Below are 21518 nucleotides of genomic sequence, written 5' to 3'. Positions count from 1 at the left end.
CTGACAGCCAGGTGCTCCGCACGAGCCGCTGCCGGACGCGCGGGGCTGGGCGCGCCGCTCCCGGGCTCAGATGGAGCCGCGGCCCCGGTTTCCCCGCGTTTGCAAGTTGTGCGCAAAGTTTCCCGACATCTCGTGCCTGCTCTTGGGAAGAGAAGAAGAAGAAAAAACAAAAAACAAAAACCGGAAAGCTGCACAGCGGGCAAAGGGAAAGTGGTGGCCGAGGAAGAACGCGCGTGACCCGAGTTGCCGAAAACTTCCCTGTAGCCCCCTGAGCGTGGTCCGGGCCTGGGGGTCGCGGAGATGGAAGCCGGCAGGTGCTCTAATCCCTCAGGAAGCGGCGCCCCGGGACGCGCGGGTCTTTTCTGGCGCACGTTTGGTTCGGGCGCCGCAGCTCCCTTCCCGAAGCCACCAGCCGGCTCGTGTGTCCCGAGGGGCGTGGCTTCCGAGCCCAAGCGCTCGGGGCCTCAGCGCCACCGGGGCCAGAGCGCAGGTTCCAGGGAGCCGGCAAGTCTGGGGAGCTCCGGCCGCCGAGACAGAGCGGTCCTCACTCTCCTGAGAGATGGGCTCGGAGGCCCGGCCGCCGGCCAGCGGCCAGCGGCCCGCAGAGATGAGCGCACGGAAAGGAGAGCGCGGCCTCCCTCCTTTCCTAGCGCTGTGCTCGGCCGGGCCTGGGGGGTGGCGGGGGGGGGGGGGCACTGTGGCCAGGGGCCCCACTCTTTCACTCCCTGGAGACCTCTGGTAGCCTCAATTCATTGGGGACGGTAATTATAGGAGGTCTCGGGTGATTTATGGGAAAATTCTCTGCAAATGGAAAAATGAGGTGGTCCTGTAATTATTTGTATTGTTACTACAGCGGCTGTGGGCTAGGCTGGGGGTCAGACGGGTCAGCACTGGGTGAAGTCTGGGGAAAACCAGGTTACTAGGAGGCTGGAGGGCCGAGGGGTTGTGAGACCTGAGAATCTCGTGAAGGTTGAAGATCAAACCAGGCTTGAGGGCCCTGGTCTTACCCGGCAGGAATACCCCTCCAGAATTCCCACCTATTCCTGTACCTGGTGGGGCCTCTGAGTTAGGAAGGTGGGCAGAAGTGTTGGGTCATTTGAAAACATATCAGCAGGTAGCATGTCCCTACCGAGGTCTCTCAGTTCTCACACCACCCAGCTCATGACCAGGGAGAAGGGGCTCTGGAGCACCGGTGGAATGGTGGTGGCCTTGCCCTGAAAAGAGAGAGACACTGAGGCTGTGAAAATGGGATGGGTGAATCAGCCATCCCCTGGACTTGTCAGATCCTGGACTCTACTGGATGTGTGCTGGGGGATCTGGGAGGCAATATGGGTGTGGGCGTCTGGGGCCTGGACTGGGGAAGCCATCAGACTGCTCAGGAATGTACTGAGCACCTCTGGTATGCTGGGTGCTGATCTGGGTGCTGCAAATCTGGGTGAACCAGGCCTGGGTCTGTCTGTGAGAGCTCCCCGGCTCCCAGTCTCGGACTTGTGGAATAACCCTAAGGCAGATTTGCCTCTTTGGGGCCTCATTTTTCTCCAATAATTTTGTAGAAAATGCCAGATAACCAGGACATGCGTGTTCCGTGACTCTTTGCAGACAGGATGGGATGGGCAGGCAGGGCTGGAAAGTAGAGGATCTTGGGAGCTTGGTTTCAGCCTGCTCCAGGCATGTTCCACAGCCATCCTTGATCTTCACTTTGCCTTGGCCTCTCCTTAAGCTGTACTCATTCTAAGAGCGGCCAGAAGAGGGCGATGGCAAGGGAGACCTGGGGAAAAGGTCGCATCTCTGGCTGTCCGTGCTCCTGGAAATTCCCTGATCTAGGAAAAGCCCTCTGGAAGGACAAAAAGCATTTCGCCAGAGCATTGAGACCGCAATAAAAGGACATGCCTCTCAGCTCAAGGGGGCACACTGCATTTCCTGGGTCCACATTTAAACCAAATTATTAGGGGCAGCCTCTCACCCTATCCCAGTCAAATCCTAACCTCCTGACTCCTCTGCCAAGAAGGGGGGCTTCAGGATTTTGAATCTAAAACACCTCCCACCTTCCCGTTCTCGAGTGGGGGTCCCCACTATGCTGCAGACACAGAGTGCATAGAGGAGAGTCTTGGATCTGATCCTGGTCTCTCAGGAGCTGAGTTAACCTCAAACAAGTCCCCTCCTCTTTGGGCCTCAGTTGCTCACCTACAGGACAAGGTGGTTAGATTTGTTAAGGTTGCAAACTGACAGTCCCAGGGAGCTGGTTCTCTTGGTCCACAAAACTGTCTTGCCCTGTGTGCACTTCCCACCTTGTGGGTATTTGAATTTGTGCCCCCGGTTCCTTCCTACTTAGTGTTCTGAGGTTCTGTGACTTTTGCTTCCAGCTCAGTCTCTCAGAGGCTGACCAAACGGGTAAGTGTTTCACAATTTACTATTTTACTATTTTCCATTTCACTGCTTTTAACATTTTCAAAAACATTTTTACCCTTTTAACATTTACGAATTTTATCATTTCCTCTGCCATTTACAAGCTGTGTGACCTTGGTCAAGACACGTTTTCTCTGTGCCTTATTGTCCTCATTTATAAATGAGGATGATTCCTAATAGATTAACGTGCTTAAAACAGTGCCTGTTATACAGTTAGATTCTTTTTTTTTTAATTTTTAAATGTTTATTTTTGAGAGAGAGAGAGAGAGAGAGCGCAAGTCCAAGAGGGGGCAGAGAGAGAGGGAGGGAGACACAGAATCCGAAACAGGCTCCAGGCTCTGAGCTGTCAGCACAGAGCCCAATGTGGGGCTCGAACTCATGAACTGTGAGATCATGACCTGAGTGGAAGTCAGACACTCAACTGACTGAGCCACCCAGACGCCCCTATAGTTAGATTCTTTACAGACAGGTTTTCTAGAAACTTGAAAGAAATCTTCCTGTGGACCTTCAAAGCAAGTTTGAAACTGTAACATTTAACAAATAAACAATCTACCTAATGCTGTAAAAAAGGATGTTTTCAAATCAGATGCCCGTGGAGTGGGAGTGTGTGCAATCCTCCTGGCCTGGGGCTAGGGAGGTATGCTGGTCTTTCTGGGCATGGTCTCTGCCTGGCTCTGCCGTTTTGTTTTTCATCTTAAACTGTAAGTGGGGCCAAGGGTTCAAATGATAGTGAGTTACAGGACATGCTCTCAGCCACCATGCTTCTGAGAACAACCTTTGCAAAGCTTCTGAGGACTTCCCTGCCTGCTTGCCCTCGTCTACAATTCTTTAGCTGGATTCAGAACCAGAAGGCCTAGGTCCTTTTCCCTTTTACTCTCTGTGTGGCCTTGAGCAAGTCACTTCACCTCTCTGTGCCTCAGTCTTCTCATCTGCAAAATGGGGATGGGAATAAACCACTTGCCTTGTAGGGCAGACCTGAGGCTACTTGTAGCTGGATTCCTCAGACAAGGACTTGTGTGTTGCTGGTTCATTTGGGAGGTGATCCCAAGAAGCAGGAAGAGTAGAACAAGGAAGGAGGAAATCCAGCGAAGGTAACTGCTTTCGTTGATGGAGTCTTGCATGCACCAGGACCTCTGCAAAGCTTCCATAAAGTCTCCTCGAATTTCCTACCCATTCAAGAGGGGGTTGGAACATTTTCTCCAAAGGCTGCTGTCCTTCACCGTTTGCTCCCTGTTCCTTTGATTCCTGTGTAAAAAAAAACACTGAAACTCAGTGGTGTAGAACAACAACCATTTTATTGTTTTGGTGATTCTGTGGATCAGGAGTTTGGAAGGGGCAGCGCAGAGGTGATTTGTCTCTGCTCCACAGTGTCTGAGCCTCTGCTGGGAATACTTGTAGGTTGGCAGTGGGGAAGCGGGGTGACTTGACAGCTAGGGGCTGGAATCATCTGGAGTGTCTTTCGGTCACAGCTGGTGCTTGGAGCCTGGCTATCGCCTGGGACCTCAGTGGAACTGTTGGCCAGAACACCTACAAGTGGTCTCTCCGTGTGGGCTAGTTAGGCTTCCTCACAGCATGGCAGCTTGATTCTAAGTGCACGCATCCCAAGAGAACCAGATGGAAACTGTGTTGCCTTATGTGGCCTTGCCCCAGAAACTGCCTATCATCATTTCTGCCATGGTCACAAGCCTTCACAGATTCAAGGGGCAGGGACATAGACCCACCTCTCCATGGGAGGAGTATCAAAGTCACGTTGTTAGAAGAGCATGTGGGATGCAGGCTATTGTCACAGCCAGTCTGGGAAGATAGGACCTGCCACACTCCTCCAGGCATTAACTTCCCGGTATGACCAGCCTTCGTCTGCACGTGCTAGTGCCGTGGTCAGACAGATTCAAGTTCTTAAGCAGAAAAGTGGGGAGACATGCAGCGATGCATGGAGCTGCCTCGAGTTAAGCTGAGGGTACGTGACTCAGATCACCAGAATTGTCTACGTGAAGCTCAAACCGTGGGAAAGTGCTTTCTAAACTGTAAAGTGCCGTATAGCCTTTTGGATTTATTAAACCCAAGGAAACTGGCTGGCAGCCAGCTTTACTTTTCGGCCGGTGGCTTGATAAATGCCAGCGCCTTCCTCCCGGCTCTATGTTGACATATGGCAAAATGTATATTGCTACATAAGTAAATATAGTCAGTGGCCCCTGATGGCTTATGGCTGAGGAGCCAGTGGTGAGGGTGCTGGCCTGGGAGCTACTCTTTCCTCATGAGGAAGCCTGCAATCCATCCCCACCCTTTCAGACCTCACCTCTGCTCGGAACGTGGGGCCCTACTCTACCTTGTCTTTCTCTCCCAGACACAGTGGCCGTACCAGTCAGGCCCTGATTTTCGGGGCCATCCAGAGCCCTCGAGGACAGTACACTCTGGGGCAGCTGTTGCCAGCAGCCCTCACATTACTGATGCGAGGCCAGAATGTCATAGTCTGTGAGGTCAGGGACTTTTGTCTGCTTGAGTCCCTACCATAAGCCTAGTGCCTCGAGCAGCGCCTGGCACGTCGTAGGTGCTGGTCAGTATTTGCTGAATGAGGGAATGATGATTTTGGCCCTGTGTGATTGGGTCTACGGCTGAAGGCGCCTCCAAGCTCACTGTCCACCTGGGAAGTAGTGAAGCAGACCCAGCCCAGTGGGCTGCAGCCCTCCTAAAAGTGCTCAGGGAGGAGTTGGGGGATCATGGGGTCCTGGGAAGTGCTCCCCTCCAGAGCTCCCCTCCATCCTTCATGGCAGAGGCAGGTGCCCTGGTTTCTTAAGCACAGTTGTGAGGATTCCATGGTGCCTTGGAGGCCTGTCTCCCTGGCAGACCCTGTTCCCATCGCCCTGGCGCCCCTGCTCTCTCCTGTCGGGCTCCCACCGCCATGGGCCACACTCAGGGGAGGGCACCTGGCCTTTTTACAACTTTATTTTCATTCCTATTTGTCACGATGCCCTTTTATCAGCAGGTGCTGATTTGATGGAGTAAAAATATTTCAGGGCTGTATCGAAATGAAAGTTAATTTTCCCACTTCTCCATGCAGGAGTGATATCTAGCTCATCTCTGTTCCTAATATTTCACCCCGCAAAGTGCACTGGGGCAGGGCCTGAGGTGGTTAAGAGCATAGGCTTTGACACCTGACAGACCTGGATTCAAAATCTGCTGCCTATGCAGGGCTTTGTGACCTTGAGTAAGTTACTTAACCTCTCTGTGCCTCAGTTTCCTCACTTGAAAAGAACTGTTAATATTCACTATTTAGGGTTGCTACAAGGATTAAGCGATTCAGTGTTTGTCAAGTGCTTAGCTTTTGGTACAGGCAGGTGTTCAGTGTTTGATGTATACATTATTAGAGCACAGAGTGGTACTCACAACTACTTTTTGAGTTCTTTTGTTGACATGCTATAGAGGAATTTGAATTTTTGTAATAAATGAACAATTTAATTCAGGTGGTATAGTCAGGGATTCTTAAGGTCAGATCTGATAATTATTGATAAACAGTGTCTCCTAAGTAATTGAAGGGCGAATGTTACGGTATGTGAGTTATAGCTCAACAAAGATTTCTTTAAAAAGTAAGAGAAGGTGAGGACGAACCAGGGCAGAGTTGGGGGAGGAAAGGCACTGTCTTGGCCCCTGAGTAACTGTCATACAGAGACACAGCAACTCAACCAAGCAGGCGGAGAGAGTGTGGCCATCGGATGCCCAACAGAACCTAGAAGTCCCAACGGTGGCTAAGACTCAGATTGGGGCAAGCAGCATCTGGGAGAGGGAGGCCAGGAAGGGGCCCCGTTTGGGTGATCATGTTCCAAGAGTTGAGTGATAGCTAGAAGACCACCCCACTGATCTTTAGCCTGGCCCCAGGAATAGACAGGTGGCTGTGTCAGTTCCCATTTTGCATAGGGAGAAACCGTGCATTTTGTCCAGACCTTCGATGGTCCTGTGACTTCCAGCGTTGTCTTTGTAGACAGAGCTCAAGTTCTGCAGACAGAGAAGTCCTCAGTGGCATCGTCCAAGGTGGATCCCCAACTCTGACATCAGTGGAACCCATTGTTTTCTTCTTTGTCCTTGCCAGTTGTACAGTGATCGGTGTCTCACACCCTCTTCTGGAATGGCAATATGGGTTGGGAGCGTGCCCTTTAATCCTCTGTGCAGTGAGACAGAGAGGAGGAGCAGGGCAGTAGTTGAACCACGGAGCCATTCGCAGCAGCCCCGGATCTGCAGGGCACCCACCAAGCACAGGGCCACGCACTGGGCCTGGTGATCTAAGTGTCAGTTGGACCTAGCCCTGTCCCTGGGAGCGTCCAGCTCAGGGCTGGGCATGGCTTCCTCAGCGAGAAGATGCTGCTGATGGAAGCTGGGTGTAGAAAGGTCAGCAGCATTCAGTAGCACCTCCTGTGGTCAGTTTGGGACCGTCGCTTCTCACTGCTTCTCCAGCCGCTCTCACGACACTAACGGGCTGGGGCGAGCTGCTCCCCAGCCTGTTGGCTCTGCACCCAAGCTTTGGAGACAGGCTGACTTAGGTTTTCCTTCTCATCTCTGTCACTTAATAGCTGTGAAAGCTTGGGCAAGTCTCATGGTCTTTAAAGCCTTGTTTTCGTCGTCTCTATAATGCGATTAATACAAACTCCTATTTTGCAGGCTTGTTGTTATAAAAAAGGCACTCAATACTGTGCTTAGCAAATGGAGTCATTCAATAAATATGAAATATTACAGTAATTCTGTGGCCCTGGAGAGCCTGCCATGTGCAAAAAGCGTGTGGATTAAATTGAGTCATGTGAATAGCACCACCACCTTCCATGCTATGAGAGAGCAGACTCGAGAGACAAACTGCCCGGGTTCAGATCCTAGCTATACCACTTAATGCCTGTGGCACCCTACGCAACTTCTTAAGCCCTCTAGACCCCAATTTCCTGGTCTATAAACTGTGGATACTAATATCTACCACATAGGGTTATTATGAAGATGACATGTGTTAATATAGACAAAGCCTTAGAATAGTGCCTGGAACACGGCAAATATTCAGTAAAGATTGTTTTTATTACTATCATCCCACAGAAACTTAGCAAGGTTTCCAATGGTAGGAAACCAAGTATTTGAACAACTGATGCCAGACAATGATGTTTCCAGAGCTTTACGTTTCCTGATGATGCTGATGCTGATAGTTCCTCCATATCCAAAAACCTTGGTCTGAAAACAAATTTGCTGTGAAGGTCATTGGCTTCCCTGATGTTAGGAGTGGGGTGTGGTTTCATGCCCTGCAAGCCAACCAGGTGTCTAGGCCCCACTGAGAAGTCTGCCTCTGACTGCTTAGAGATTGGTGAATGGTATTGGCTGGAGCCCCCATTCAGCCAATGGCTCTCTCTGGCCACTCTTCTTTCTAAAAGCATCCATTCTTCCAGATTTCAAGTAGCAAGCAAGATTTGGGACCACATCACACTTGATGGTGGCACAGTCCTTCTGCCATGAACACCTACTCAAGCAATCTGAATAGAGGATGTAACTTCATTGATCCCCAAACTTTTGCCTTCTTACCTCTCACCGTACTTTTCAAGAGGAGAACTACAATTATATTAATCTTCACAGTGGTTACAACATTGCCTTAGAACTTTGGACCATCCATACCTGATGGTTTTCAAAGCTCTTTTCCCTCTCCTCTCTCCAATGGTCTCTCAAGCTGCCAGGAGATGATCTGAGCACTCACAGAAGATGATCTGGGCTCTTATGATCCTGTGGGCATTGGGAGATGTGGTCTGGGTGCTACACAGCGGGAGAGGCTGGGCTGGGGCCTACATAGAACATTGAACTTGTAAGCGGTGGGGCCAGGGCCTCCCACCCCTGTTGTCTTCTCTAAGCACATGGCCGCTCCAAACCTGGAGCTGCTCCCCTTCTCCTGAACCCTTCCACATAGTCAACAAGCACCTCTGTACTGCCTGGTCTAAAGGTCACGTTGGTGCACTTGTTCCCCAGAGCACCATAGCCCACCACCTTCTCTCTACCTTTCTCTCTATCCTTGGCTGGGACTCCAACAAAGATGAGACAGTTCTGGCCTTCAAAGTACCCTGAGTCCCAAAGCACAGGGGAGAATGGTACAAGGCATCTGTCCCTCTCTGTTCCTCTATCCGTTTCCCTGAAGGCCTGGGGCAGTGCATGGTGTCAGGTCGGTTGAGGATGATGGGCCCAGCCACTCTCCTCACCCGAGGGAGAGGACTTAGATGGCCCATGTTTCCCAAGGAGGCTTTGGGTGAGTGGCCCTCCGGGTCGCAGAGCAGGTCAGTGAACCATCATGTTTAAGACACTGTTTTTGGCATCAGTCAGCCCATGTCACGAAGCCTGCCTCTGTCCTCATTACTTGTGTGGTTTTGACTAAGTTCTTTACCTCTCTGAGCCTCAGCTTCCATATTTGGAAAATGGGAACGATATGAAAGCCCATCATGTAGGTTTGTTTGAGGATTAAATGAGGCAGCGAACAGAAGTGTTTTGTGAGCAGTTATTGTTAGTTCTTCTCCTTGCTGTGATTATTATTACTCATGTTACTGTTCCCCATTTAAGAATTTCCTCAGAAGTGACAATCTCTCCATGGCCTGTGTAGGCTTATCTCTCCCTCTCAGGGCTGCAAAGAGTTCTCTTGGGATCCATAGCATGTGGCGAGTGATAATTTATTGCTCCACAGCTCGCTTGCTCTCATCCATGAAGCAGAGGGAGGATGACAGATAAACCAAATGCATATAAGCAGGTTTCTCATGGTATCCTCTTAGCCTGCTCATAATACAGTTCTGCCTGGATGCAAACATAGCAACAGGAACTGAGCTTTCCTGCTGATTGGTTACAGACCTATCTGTGATCACGCCACCCTCTAACCACTTCTGTCAATTACCAATAAATATTCTCAAGCTCGCCTGCACGAGCACTTGAGTGTTGACGTTCAGACCTGAGCCTTTGCCCGCTCCGCCAGCTGGGCCACTTATCTCTCGGCTCATCCTGCAATTTGCACCAAGCCTCCTCCCCTTCCTCCCACCTGGGTTACTGGCCTTGAGTTGATGTGAGTCCTGTGTGAGCCAGTTTCCCACAGGAGCAGGCTACCTTCCGCCCTAAAACCTTTTCACGTCCCTGGGTCAGTTCTCCCCATGGAGCTGGTGCTGGTTTCCCATCCTCTCACCCTGGACTCACATTGCTCCCTGGGGCTGAGCCCCCTGGAGGCAGGTACCATGTGGTACTAGAGTCCACCCAAGTGCTTCACCCAGAAGCTCTGGCACCATCCTGGATGCCTGTCTTTCCCCTCCTCTCTCATGCAGTCCAACCCAAGCCCTGCTGATACACGTCCCTCCCATCTCCATTGCCACCTTCTGGTCTAAGGTGGGCTTCCAGCTGGGCTGTTGCGACAGTGCCTGAACCCATGCCCCTGCTGCCCAGCTTCCTTCCTGCAGTCTCTTTTCCACATTGTAGGCAGAGTGATCTTTTTGAAACTCATGTTTGATCATGTTTACAAAATCAGATCTGCTTACGACCCTCAGCTTACGTATCATTCCCCCCATCCCTGACCCTCCAAGGGCTTCCCAGGCCCTGATCTCGATCAGATCTCATCTCTTAAATCTCTCATCACCTTTGGTTCCCTACATGGTACCTTTTACCATCTGTTACTGGGTATAGTCATTGGTGTGATTATTTGCTCCTTGCCCATCTCCATATGAGACAATGAGCTCTAAGGCATAGAAACTAGACTCCTTTGATTTCCAGGTCATCAGCGCAGTGCCTGGCACGTGGTGGGTGCTCAAGCAGTATTTGCCAAATGAGGATCTGAGCAAATGAGATACCATAGGGATTTGGAAAAGGTAGCAATCACCATAAAAAAAAAAAAAAATCAAGGAAGGCTTCCTCCTAGTAAGCCTAGAAGGATAGATGGGATTTGAAGGAGGTGGGTGCAGGGGAGGGCACATAAGGTAGAACAACCTGAGTCCTGGTGAGGCAGCAGGAATGCTTTTGATGTATCTGGAGCTGGGTAATTATTCTGGTTTGCTTTTCAGAGCAGTAGAGATAAGACTGAAAGAAGCTTGGAACAGTGAATATCAAACTGAGACATTTGAAGCATGTCCCTTAAAAAATGGGGAGCTATTGATGTTTTTCGAGCAGAGCACTCTTACAGTGAAGACATATATGCTTAGGGTCTGTAGAAGCAGGAAGTAGGAGGACAATCAGGAGCTCTAGGCCTAGGAGCATAAGGACCGGACTTGGGCTGTGACCTCAGGAATGAAAAGGAAGGGAAGATGGGAGGGAGATCATAGATCTGTGTGTGGGAGAAGCCCCAAGTTGAGCTGCGTCTCAAAATCAGAGTTGACAGACACATGAATGAGTTCATCAAGGCATGCTCAGTAAACATTGGGGTGTCCTTGAGATGCGCAGGAAATGGAGATTTTTTTTTTTTTAACGTAAAACAGTTTTCTTAATTACACAGCTAATACACATCCACTGGAGAACATTTAGAAAATATAAAGAGCAAGCAAGAGTAAAAATTTCCAGTAATTCCATGGCCTGGAAGTAATTGTTAACCTTTTATTGTATATTCTTCCAAAGAAATTCTCATGCATGTTTATAATGTTTTTTCTTTAAATGCTGTACATACTGCTTTGAACCTGCTGGTATTTCATTTTCACTTAGCACCATGAACTTCTTTCCATGATAATAAAGCTGCTTTTGTAATACATGTCAATTTAAATTGTTCTGTACATCACTGTATAGATGCATCATAATTTGTTTCGTCAATCCCCTTTTGTTGGACATAGAGATTTTCCCCAATCTTTTCTTCTGTTTTTGTAAACAGTGATGCTGGAGTCATCCTTGTTGCTAGATTTTTATGTACATTTAACGTGATTTCTTTTTTTTTTAATGTTTTTTAACGTTTATTCATTTTTGAGAGGCAGAGTGTGAGCGGGGGAGGGACAGAGAAAGAGGGAGACACAGAATCTGAAGCGGGCTCCAGGCTCCAAGCTGTCAGCACAGAGCCCGATGCGAGGCTCAAACCCACAAACCGTGAGATCATGACCTGAGACAAGTCGGGCGCTCAACTGACTGAGCCACTCAGGCGCTCCTAACATGATTTCTTTAGGAAAAAAAAAAAAATCCCTACATGTAGAATTGCCGAGGCAAAACTGTAGATGCTTTTAGAAGCTTCTGATTCTTCTTTTCAAATTGCCCTTTAAGCCTGGGTGGCTCAGTCGGTTGGGCGTCCGACTTCGGCTCAGGTCACAATCTCACGATCCGGGAGTTCGAGCCCCACATCGGGCTCTGGGCTGATGGCCCGGAGCCTGGAGCCTGCTTCTGATTCTGTGTCTCCCTCTCTCTCTGCCCCTCCCCCGTTCATGCTCTGTCTCTCTCTGTCTCAAAAATAAATAAACGTTAAAAAAAAAATTCAAATTGCCCTTTAAGGTTTTTTTTTAATTCCTTTGAACTTCCACTAAGGTTAACTTTCTGTATTCCAGTTTTAAAATCTTTAAAAATCTTTGCTGGTTTGATAAGAAAATGATTTGCATTTCTCCAATTTGTGTTTATATTGTTAATTATATTTCCTTTTCAAATGATGTTGAACCTTTAACAATTGATTTTGGCCGTTTGCATTTCTTTTGCTATGTGCATATCTTGTTTATGCTGTGTTTATTTCCTGTGTTTTTTCCTCTTCTGAGTTTTTTTTTTCTTTTATTCATGCTCATTTTGCTAATTGGATGGTCGTTTTTTTAACATTTTGTAGAAACTTAAATTTTAGGAATTTCAACCTTTTATCTGTCATGTTTGTCACAAATAATTTGGGGGGAGAAGATTTATAAAAAGCAGAAAGTTTATTCTGTACCTTATCATTCCCTTTGTCCGTGGTGATGATTGCATGGCTGTACCATCTAAGCTTTTGAATTTGCTAGTAGTGGACCCAACATTAATTGGCTGTGTCCATCAAGGTCCAGTTGGGAGACTAAAATCATACCAGTAATTTGAGAAGTAATTCAAAAAAATTTTTTTTTTTTAATTTTTATTTTTTTATTTTTTTTTTAAATTTTTTTTTTCAACGTTTTTTATTTATTTTTGGGACAGAGAGAGACAGAGCATGAACGGGGAAGGGGCAGAGAGAGAGGGAGACACAGAATCGGAAACAGGCTCCAGGCTCCGAGCCATCAACCCAGAGCCTGACGCGGGGCTCGAACTCACGGACCGCGAGATCGTGACCTGGTTGAAGTCGGACGCTTAACCGACTGCGCCACCCAGGCGCCCCAGTAATTCAAAAATTTAATATAAAGGATTATGAACTAGCAAAAGGGAAGTGGTTACTGGAGAATTCTAAGGAAAACAGAACCAGCAGACGTGGGGAGTAATTACTAGGAGTAAACTTCAGAGAAAGTGCACCCCCACCCACCCACCCAGACAAAATTTGTAATTTCATAAGAGAGAACGTGGCCCTGGTCCAGTGGAGGTTGGAGAAATTCACTGAGGTGCCACAAGAAAAGACTGATGAGTGAGGAATCGCCCACTGGAGTTCGGGCAAAACTCTGAAGGGTGGGCATGGGTGAGTCTCCTGAACACCGCTGGCAACCACTCCATAGGAACAAGAAAGATGAGACCACTGGCCTAGGAAGAAAAATCCCTTCCTCTTGCTCTGTCCCTCTAGTGCCCTCTACTGATAAAGCCGATTGTCGTGCCAGCTGGCAAAGGAGGAATGTTTCCAGGGTGCAACTCCAGTATCACAAAGCATGAGAAGAAAGGGTAGATTTACAGCTGAGAAACAAGATATTGGTAGCTGGAACATTGGTTAAACAAGCTAGAAGTTTCTTCGTCGCATCAAAGTCTGGAGGTTCCGCAGTGCAGGGCCAATATGGCCTCTGCTCCAGAAAATGCTCCAGGATGCAGTCTTTTTACAACTTGCCCATCCATTCTCCCGAGGTTGAGGCCCTGTCCTCCTGGCCCAAGATGGTAGCCAGAGCGCAAACCATCACATACACAGTCTAGACATGGAAGACACGGAAAAGAAAAAGGCACAAAGGATGTGGGAGAAAAAGTTTCCCAGGAGATGCCATTTGCCACTTCGGCTTTATCTTATTGGTCACAGGGCCACAGATAGCTATATGGAGTCTGGGGGATATTTCTTCTGGAAGGCCTGGAACTGAAAATCAGAGTTTCCATTATTATGGAAGAAGTGAGAAAAGGTATTGGTGGACAATAAGCAATTTCTGCCATGATAGACTAAACTTGCTAGACCTTTATGAAGAAAATTTAGTCAAAATGATGATAAGTTCATTTTCATTATTGAACATTAGCCAGATACACAAGGTAAGTTCTTAGAGTAAAATCTGGTAGAATGTTAGAACTGGAAGGAACCATTGGGATTATTCTAAATTTTTCACGTTTCCTGTGAGAACCCTGAGGGCCTGGGAGGGGCAGTAACTTGTCCAAGTTCACACGGACAGCTACCGGCAGCTGTGGCCTGGAGGTGGGTGCCAGGTCTCTCTACCCTCTGCCCAGCATATCTTTCTTTCCAATCTCTGCACTACTTGGGGTCTCCAGGGGGCCTTTGTCTTCAGAATGAGTCCTGCATAATTGTGCTGGTAACTTGTGGCTCTATGCAAGATCATTCCACAGTGGAGATATTAGGGCTTATGAGATATGCCTGGTCCTGGAATCAGGCACATAAGATACAAAATTATAGCCCAAGAAGCTCTGGCTTTAAGGACCTAAACTGCACCCTTCTCTCCAATACTGAGTGGAGGCCTGTGAGCTCAGGCTGTGGGAACATAGCAAGTGTGAGACAGCAGTGGGTCATATTCTGCTGGAATTAAGCGGTGAAAAGTGTTCTCTTAGGCCAAAGTAGCCAATCACCTTACTAGTCTGAATGCCACCGTCCTGTTTAGCTATGGAAATAACATAACGGAAGGATTTTCTTAGCACAGTGATGTGAGGCAGGGTCCCAGCAGGAAACAGACCTTACCCTAGATGTTTCGAGTGAAGAGACCTTCATGAAGAGACTACTTACAGAGGCAGGGTTAAGGAACAAAGAAAAGCATGAAGCACCCAGAGGCGAGTAAGCCACCCCTGTGGCTGAACGGACAGGGAAGGAGCAGTGTTGTTGGAGCTGGAACCGAGCAGGAGGGAAAGTGGCCGAGGGATGCACCTGCTATGAGAGACAGCACCAAAGGAGGGAGAAAGATGGGAAGAAAGGCCTGTGTCTCTCGCTCCCCTTCCATCTCATCTGCCAGGGTTCCTCCTGCTTGAGTACCACAAGAAGCCAGAGAACAGGGGTCGTGGCGGATGCAACCCATAGGATCAGCCTTCCCGGGCACAGAGCAGGGCAGAGAGGGTGGAGAGGAAGTACAGAAAGAATAACTTTAATCACAGCTCAGGCCTTGCTGCAGATATTCTTTCACAAGGACAGGAATACTTTTAGTATCTTTAAAAATACATATGTAAATGGCCAATGTGTGGCACTATGATGCCACTCCTCCCCCACGCCAAAGGCAGACATGGCTAATGGATCATGGAGCTCTTTTCTATGGGTCCAAGAAGTCACCTCACAGCGCTCAAAGAAACATCACCAACTGAGTGGGCATGGTGCGTAAGATGAGACCTATTTTGAGCTATAAAGACTTAGATAACCTTGCAAGTATGGCCTACCTGCCTGCTCTTGCCAATCTAGTGGGTAATCCTTTCTTTCTGGGAAATAGCTGCATGGGTATTTCTTAAGCCAAGTGAGTCCTGCTTGGAAAGCCAAGATGTGGCGTGGCTCTGATATGCACTGATACAGCCATATTGTGATGTAGATGAAGAGGTGAGGCGGGAGGCCGTATCTGCCTTGAGCAAGGCGGCCACCAGCCCAGGCACTAGGAGGACTCCCTTGGCTCATCTGTAAAATAGGATGGTGTCAACCAAGGCAGAACTCCCTTGAGTTGGAATCAGCAGCTTTCAGAGCCCAGTTGCTCTATCATAGCCGGCTGTATGTGGTGCTCTCCTCGGTCCTGACTGATCTTTAACGTGGAGTCCTCTGGATTCTAAGGCCTTGCTGTGTTTCTGGTGTGCACTCTCAGACTGCTGAGTTCAGACCGTAAGTGGCTTTGAGTAGGAAACCCTTAGCTAGAGCAAATGAATAATAGGTTATGAACGTTGGCAGCATGGTGTAGGGTGTCATGGCACATAGGCCCCAGCTCATGTGCCATTTCTATGAATTTGTGCTGGCCCTCTGCAGCACTGTGTTGGGATGGACTTGGAGGCAGTGTCCATGTTTGATAGACAGGAGGACCGTGATTAGGGATATCGCCGTGGGTAGAGGGGAACACGTGCCTGTCTCATATTTGACATCCCTGGTGTAGGGAAAGAGCACCTATTTCGAGCACATCATTTAACCTTCCTGGACCTCAGTTTCCTCACCAGGAAAAGAAGGACATTGCTTAGATGACTTTTAAACTCTGTCCAGCTTAGGAATTCCATGATTCAGACTAGTTTATAAAGAATGTGAAACTTGCCACAAATCTGATCCAATTAAAATATTTCCAGCTCCCCACTCCTTTCTGCCATATGTTGAGTAACTAAGCTATCTGTCCCTTGCGAGGGCCATTTCCCCAGGCTGGAGCAGCTGGAGACCCTGAGACAGGAGGCCTCCCATACTAAACAGACCTTACTCTTTAATCTCAACCAAAAGATCCAGGAGGCGTGATTCACATCTCGCCCCGCTTCCTCTCCTCTGTCCTCCGAGAGCCCGAACCTCTCCCCTCATGCTCTGCAAACGCGCCTGAATGCAGAGTCCTGAAATTTAGGTTCATGGTTTCAAAGTTCATGGTCCTGAGAATAAACAAAAAAACTATTGTGGTTGCATAGAGCTGTGGACCCCATTAACACCGCCCCATGAATATTTATAGTGTGAAACTACAAAAGAACATAGAGGCCATATTGTATTTCCTAGAACTTTCTTTCCATGGGGTCCTTTCTCTGTGGGTCACTTTAATGTAAGCTTTGCTTATTTAGTTGCACACTTTAAGCCGATTAACTTTTTACTAAAAAAAAAAAAAAAATACCCCTCCCTGTTTGTTTGTACATACACTCCCTTGACAAAGATTCACAGAAAACTGCTTTAAACCTGTTCAATCCCTCTGCTGGAAACTTGGAGTGAACTAAATGTGTCTCTGGGTAGGATTTCCCTGTAACTGTTCTTCCGCCTCTGGCCTTGTTTCCCGGGAGGAATTCCGATGGTTATAGAATGCGTCGTATTTAGTTCCTCTGAAAATCTCGGCTTCTCTCTAGGCGACCCTTACGGAGCACTAGCGAGATCCTTCCTTCGTGGCTTGTCATTGGGATGACAAAGGGCAGGCCCTGGGTGGGTAGATACCCTCTATTTCTCAAACAAATTGTAGGGAAATCAAACATTAGAGCTGGAGGACCTCAGAGGCCGCAGACTCTACTGGTCTCCAGACTTCAGTGAGCATAAGTCACCTGTGTGGGGGCGGGGCATGAATTTAAAATGCACATTCCTGGGTTCTGTCTCTGGAGTTTCTGATTTCATCAGGTCTGGGTTGGAGCTTGGGGATCATCACGGCAAGACACTCCTTAGACATTTGGAACTCAAGTGGTTTGTGGACCATGACTTGGGAAGCACTGAGCCGGTTCAGCTGTCTCCTTGTACGGGTGAAGAAAATGCCACCAGAGGGGAAAGTTGTCTGTCCAATGTCACACACAGCATCCACGCTCCCTCTTCCTCAATACAGCTGAAGCCTGTGGCTCCATAGTGCTTTAATCTGGGCTGTCATGTCCTGAGATGCAGCTTTACTGTGGAACATTTGTGATGAGGTCCATACGAGGGAAGCTGATTGAAATATAAACCACCTCTCAGCACAGGCCCAAGTTGAAAGTGTAGATGTGAAGGTGAGGCCATAGCCTGGTTGGGGGAGGGGAGGGAAGAGAAGTGGAGGTAAGTACCTGTTGGAGGTCATTCTCATGGGAGAGATCAAGGTCTCTGTGGTTTTGGCGTGAGACCCAGGGTGGGGCCTGTTGCCAGGATAGACTGGGAAATAGTTGGGAGTATCCTTAAGCAATGTCAGCCCCCCCCCCCCCCCCCCCCGCCTGTCCTCCTACTCTCTGGGTGCCAGGAAACAGAGTCCTGGGGAGAGTGTGGTTGGTGACAGAGGGTGACGGCAGAGTCAAAGGGGTCTCCCTCTGACTGGCTGGGCTTCTGCCTGGCTCACGGGCTTCCCAGCTCTGCGACCCCCAAACGAAGGGCCACTTACCACCCCCAGGATCCCCCAACCAGACTTCCAGAATCTGGGGTAGGAAAGGGTGTTCGGGACCCCCTGGCCGTCCCCTCCTGCACTCTGACCCCACCAAGCACCCTTGCGAGTAGCTCCTCTGGGAACAGAGCTGACCATGAGATCAGCCCCCACCTGGAGTCCCAATTTGAGAAACTGGGTCCTGTGCCAGGCAGTGAACTGAGCTCCAAGTTTAGAGCCAAAAGGTCTGATTTCAAGCCCCACCCACTTCTCATAGGCTGTAAATGTGGGCTGGTCATTAACTCCCCTAGGTCTTACTTCCCCCATAACATGGGGCTGACCGGTTCTTGCCCTGCTGTCCCCCGTGACTTCAAAGAGGAGCATGCCTTCACTCACTTGTTCATTTATGCAAATGCTCTGCAGGCGCTGAGCTGGGGGCTGGCGTGAGTGGTGGGGACAACAGGTGCAGGGGACTGTGAGGGGCTGTACCAAACTGAGGGACTCCTTGTGGCCTCCCACACCATGGGTGTTCTAACCACCCTGGGCTCTGCTCCTGGTGTCTGAGCCTTCCCTTGGTTCCTGTGGCCTCACATTCTACCTTGTTCTTGCTGTCCTTGGCGGTCCACACACATGGGTCCCCTGCATCAACTGGGCCCCCCCACATGGGGCCCCTTCTGCCCCTGTCCTGACAGCGCCTTGCTGCTTCTCACCACAGTGCCTTTGCTTACACTGCTCCGTCGGTCACATGCCCTTTCCTCTCGTTGCCCACTCGACAGACTTCTGCTCCTCCAGTGTCACCCCCTCTGTGAGGCTTCTCCTGATTGCACCCCCACGACTACATCAGTCACTCCTCTGTAGGCCTCCCTCCCTGAGCAGCGTGGATCATTACGAGGCAAAGATGGCAGTTGAGAGTAGACTTGAGAGGTGGCCCAGGGCAGATCGCCTTACCTCCTGAGCCTGCTTTTCTCATCTGAAAAATGATGCTGTGTATTGTGTGGAGTTGCCATTGGCAGGGTTAGAGGAGCAAAGGAGCTTGGCATCTGGCTGGTGCTCAAGAATGATCAATCCCTTTCTCTTCAGTGCCTTGTTCCTGGGAGAAGAACTAAAACATCAGATTTGGGAGAAAAAGAGGGCTGATCCAAGATAAAGGAGGATGCATTGGGAGGGCATAGGTTCTGTGTCACTGGAAGTGTGTGAGAAGAGGCCATTCAGGCATCAGTTGGTGGGTTGGACCCAACGACCAGTAGGGCCCCTCCTAGGCCTCAGAGTCTATAATTCCTGGAGGAATGCTGAGTGGTGCAACGGTCTCCAAAAGGTGTTCCTTAGGACAGGATTCAGTGAAAAGAGATGCCAGGGCAAACCACATTGGGAAAGGCTGCATTCTCTTTCTCTTGGAGACTCGTGATATTTGTTAGGATTGTAAAGCCTCTGAGAAGTCCTGCAGTAAGGGAAGCTGTTTAATGCAACGTTTCTTATTAGAATTTAAAACTTTGGGTGGCACCTGGGTGGCTCAGTCAGTGGAGCCCCCGACTTCGGCTCAGGTCATGATCTCACAGTTTGAAGGTTTAAGCCCCGTGTCGGACTCTGTGCTGACAGAGACTGTTCCGAGACTGGAGCTTGCTTTGGATTCTGTCTCCCTCTCTCTCTGCCCCTCCCCTGCTCATGCTCTATCCCTCTCTCCCAAAAATAAATAAAAATATTTTAAAAATTTTTTAAAAAGGTAAAACTTTGGGAAGACTTGGCTTTGTTGGCGAGAGTTCTAACTTGGGAATCAGGGAGGCCTCAGTTAACTTAAAACATCTCTGAAGCCTCTTCCTGCTTGCATGGCCTTGACCGAATCCTAACTCCTCTCTGGGCCTTTATTTGAGGTTGATGTGTAGAATGCATTTGGCCTGGTACCTGAGACAGAGTGCTAAATGCTTCTGTTGTAGATGGGAAAAGGCAGGCAGGACAGGATGCTGTGAGACTCCTCAATGGGAGCCTTTTCCTGCAAGGCAAGGCTGGCTCATGGTCATCTTTTGCAGCCTTGAGGGTCAGGTATACACATGGGATCAGATGGGGAACATAATATAACTTTACAGATACTCATCACAGTAGTGTGCTGGAGCTGGCTCTCACCTGTAAGCTTGTGAGAACCCATTGTATGCTCCTTTTCCCAATTCCATGTTCTGTAACTCTGAAATCAGCCAGGGTGGGAGTGTTTACACCAGGGAAATCAGCAAACGCGCCAAATCAGGGCTCTCCCCTCCCCTTAGCCAATTGTTAATTATCAGCACATCACTCACTGATCATTAGAAAGTATTTCTTCGAAAGTAGTCTTTTATATTTGCAAGTTTCTTATATAAAAACTTTAAAATTGTATCTGACTACTTTAAAGATTTCTATTTTTGATTTCTGGAAAGCATTTTTCCTATTGTATTTCATGATCTATTCCTGACATAGTTACTGGCCAGAGCTTCGTAACAAAACACCACCACCTTGTGACAACTCCCTAAATTGCAGGTTGGAGTTCCAGTGGGCTCAGCCAGGACTGGAGCAGATGGTATTTCCACCGATGGGCATTTTAGATGTTTCCTCTGGCCTCTCCATTCAAGTTCAACATTTCTGTGAAAGATTACCCTGCTTGACCTCTTCATTATAGCCAGGACAAGCCTAAGAGAGGTGCAGGGGGGCCTGTGCCCCCAGGGACATGGTTGAGTGAAGCAACCTCTGGTGCCTTGGGTCAGTGCTTCTCAGACTTTAGTGTGCACACGTTCATGGGAATCTTGTTCACATGCAGCTTCTGATTCAGCAGGTCTGGTGTGGACTCTGTGATCTCGTATTTCTGTCGAGCTCCAAGACAACAATGCTGCTGCTCGTCTGCAGATTACACTTAAGAGTAGCCAGAGTTGGTGAGGGAAACGTTCCCCAGATGGTAGGAATCCTCAGAGAGCTGAGATGGCCATGGGCCATGTTTTGCCTTTTGGTAAGAATTCAAAAGCTGTGTGTTTTGAATGCATAGACTTAGCTCATTTGCTTCTACTATTGTTCAGCCAACTTGTTGACTTAATTCTTAAATTTTCATGTTAAAAAAAATTTTTAATGTTTATTTTTGAGAGAGAGAGAGAGACAGAGCATGAGCAGGAGAGGGACAGAGAGAGAGGGAGACACAGAGTCCGAAGCAGGCTCCAGGCTCTGAGCTGTCAGCACAGAGCCCGACACGGGCCTCGAACTCACAAACTGCAGGATCATGTTATGGGCTGAAGTTGGGCGCTTAACCGACTGAGCCACCCAGGTGCCCCAATATTTTTTTTATTTATTTGGAATCTATTTTGGTGTATAGTGTAAGGTCCTCAAATAGCTAACCCATTTGTCTATACATAATTCATAGTTTAGTCCCCCTCTTTCCACAAATTTGTGAGATTTCCTTATATATGAATTTTCTTATATAGACTAGAGATCACTTCTGGACTATTCCATGTTGCAGGGTTGTTGTAGCTTTAAAACATATTTTGATGTCTGATGAGGCCCGTCCTCCCTTAGTGCTCTTTATTGACTGTTATCACCTAATTATGCAGATGAACTTTAATACCACCTTATCATAAGAAAAACATTGAGATTTTGATTGAAGCGTAATAAACCTACACATTAATTTGAAAAAAATCAACATAGCATGTCTTTCTTTTCATGTCAGTCACTTTTTATAGCTTTTAGTAGAATTTTACATTCTTGACATAGTATCACACTTTTGTATCAAGGTTATTTCTAGAAATGTGGTGCTTTTTGCTATTTTAAATATAATTTATTATTTTATTTATATCATTATATAAAATTTTATTTTATATTATTTATATTCGTAAGATAGCCATTAGCCACATGTAGCAATTTAAATTTAAATTA

The 21518-nt window shown here is 48.2% G+C and overlaps 1 protein-coding gene across 1 annotated transcript in view; it reads left to right on the top strand.

The window, feature by feature from the left end:
• Nucleotides 1-21518, top strand: part of TLL2 (tolloid like 2) — a 125038-nt gene that overhangs the window by 1783 nt on the left and 101737 nt on the right. The window lies entirely within an intron of this gene.

The sequence above is a fragment of the Neofelis nebulosa genome, chromosome 13 (genome assembly GCF_028018385.1).
Source record: "Neofelis nebulosa isolate mNeoNeb1 chromosome 13, mNeoNeb1.pri, whole genome shotgun sequence".
In the NCBI taxonomy this organism is placed as follows: Eukaryota; Metazoa; Chordata; class Mammalia; order Carnivora; family Felidae; genus Neofelis; species Neofelis nebulosa.
The sequence above is the reverse complement of the archived record's forward strand: the minus strand, read 5'-3'. Positions and strand labels throughout refer to the sequence as shown.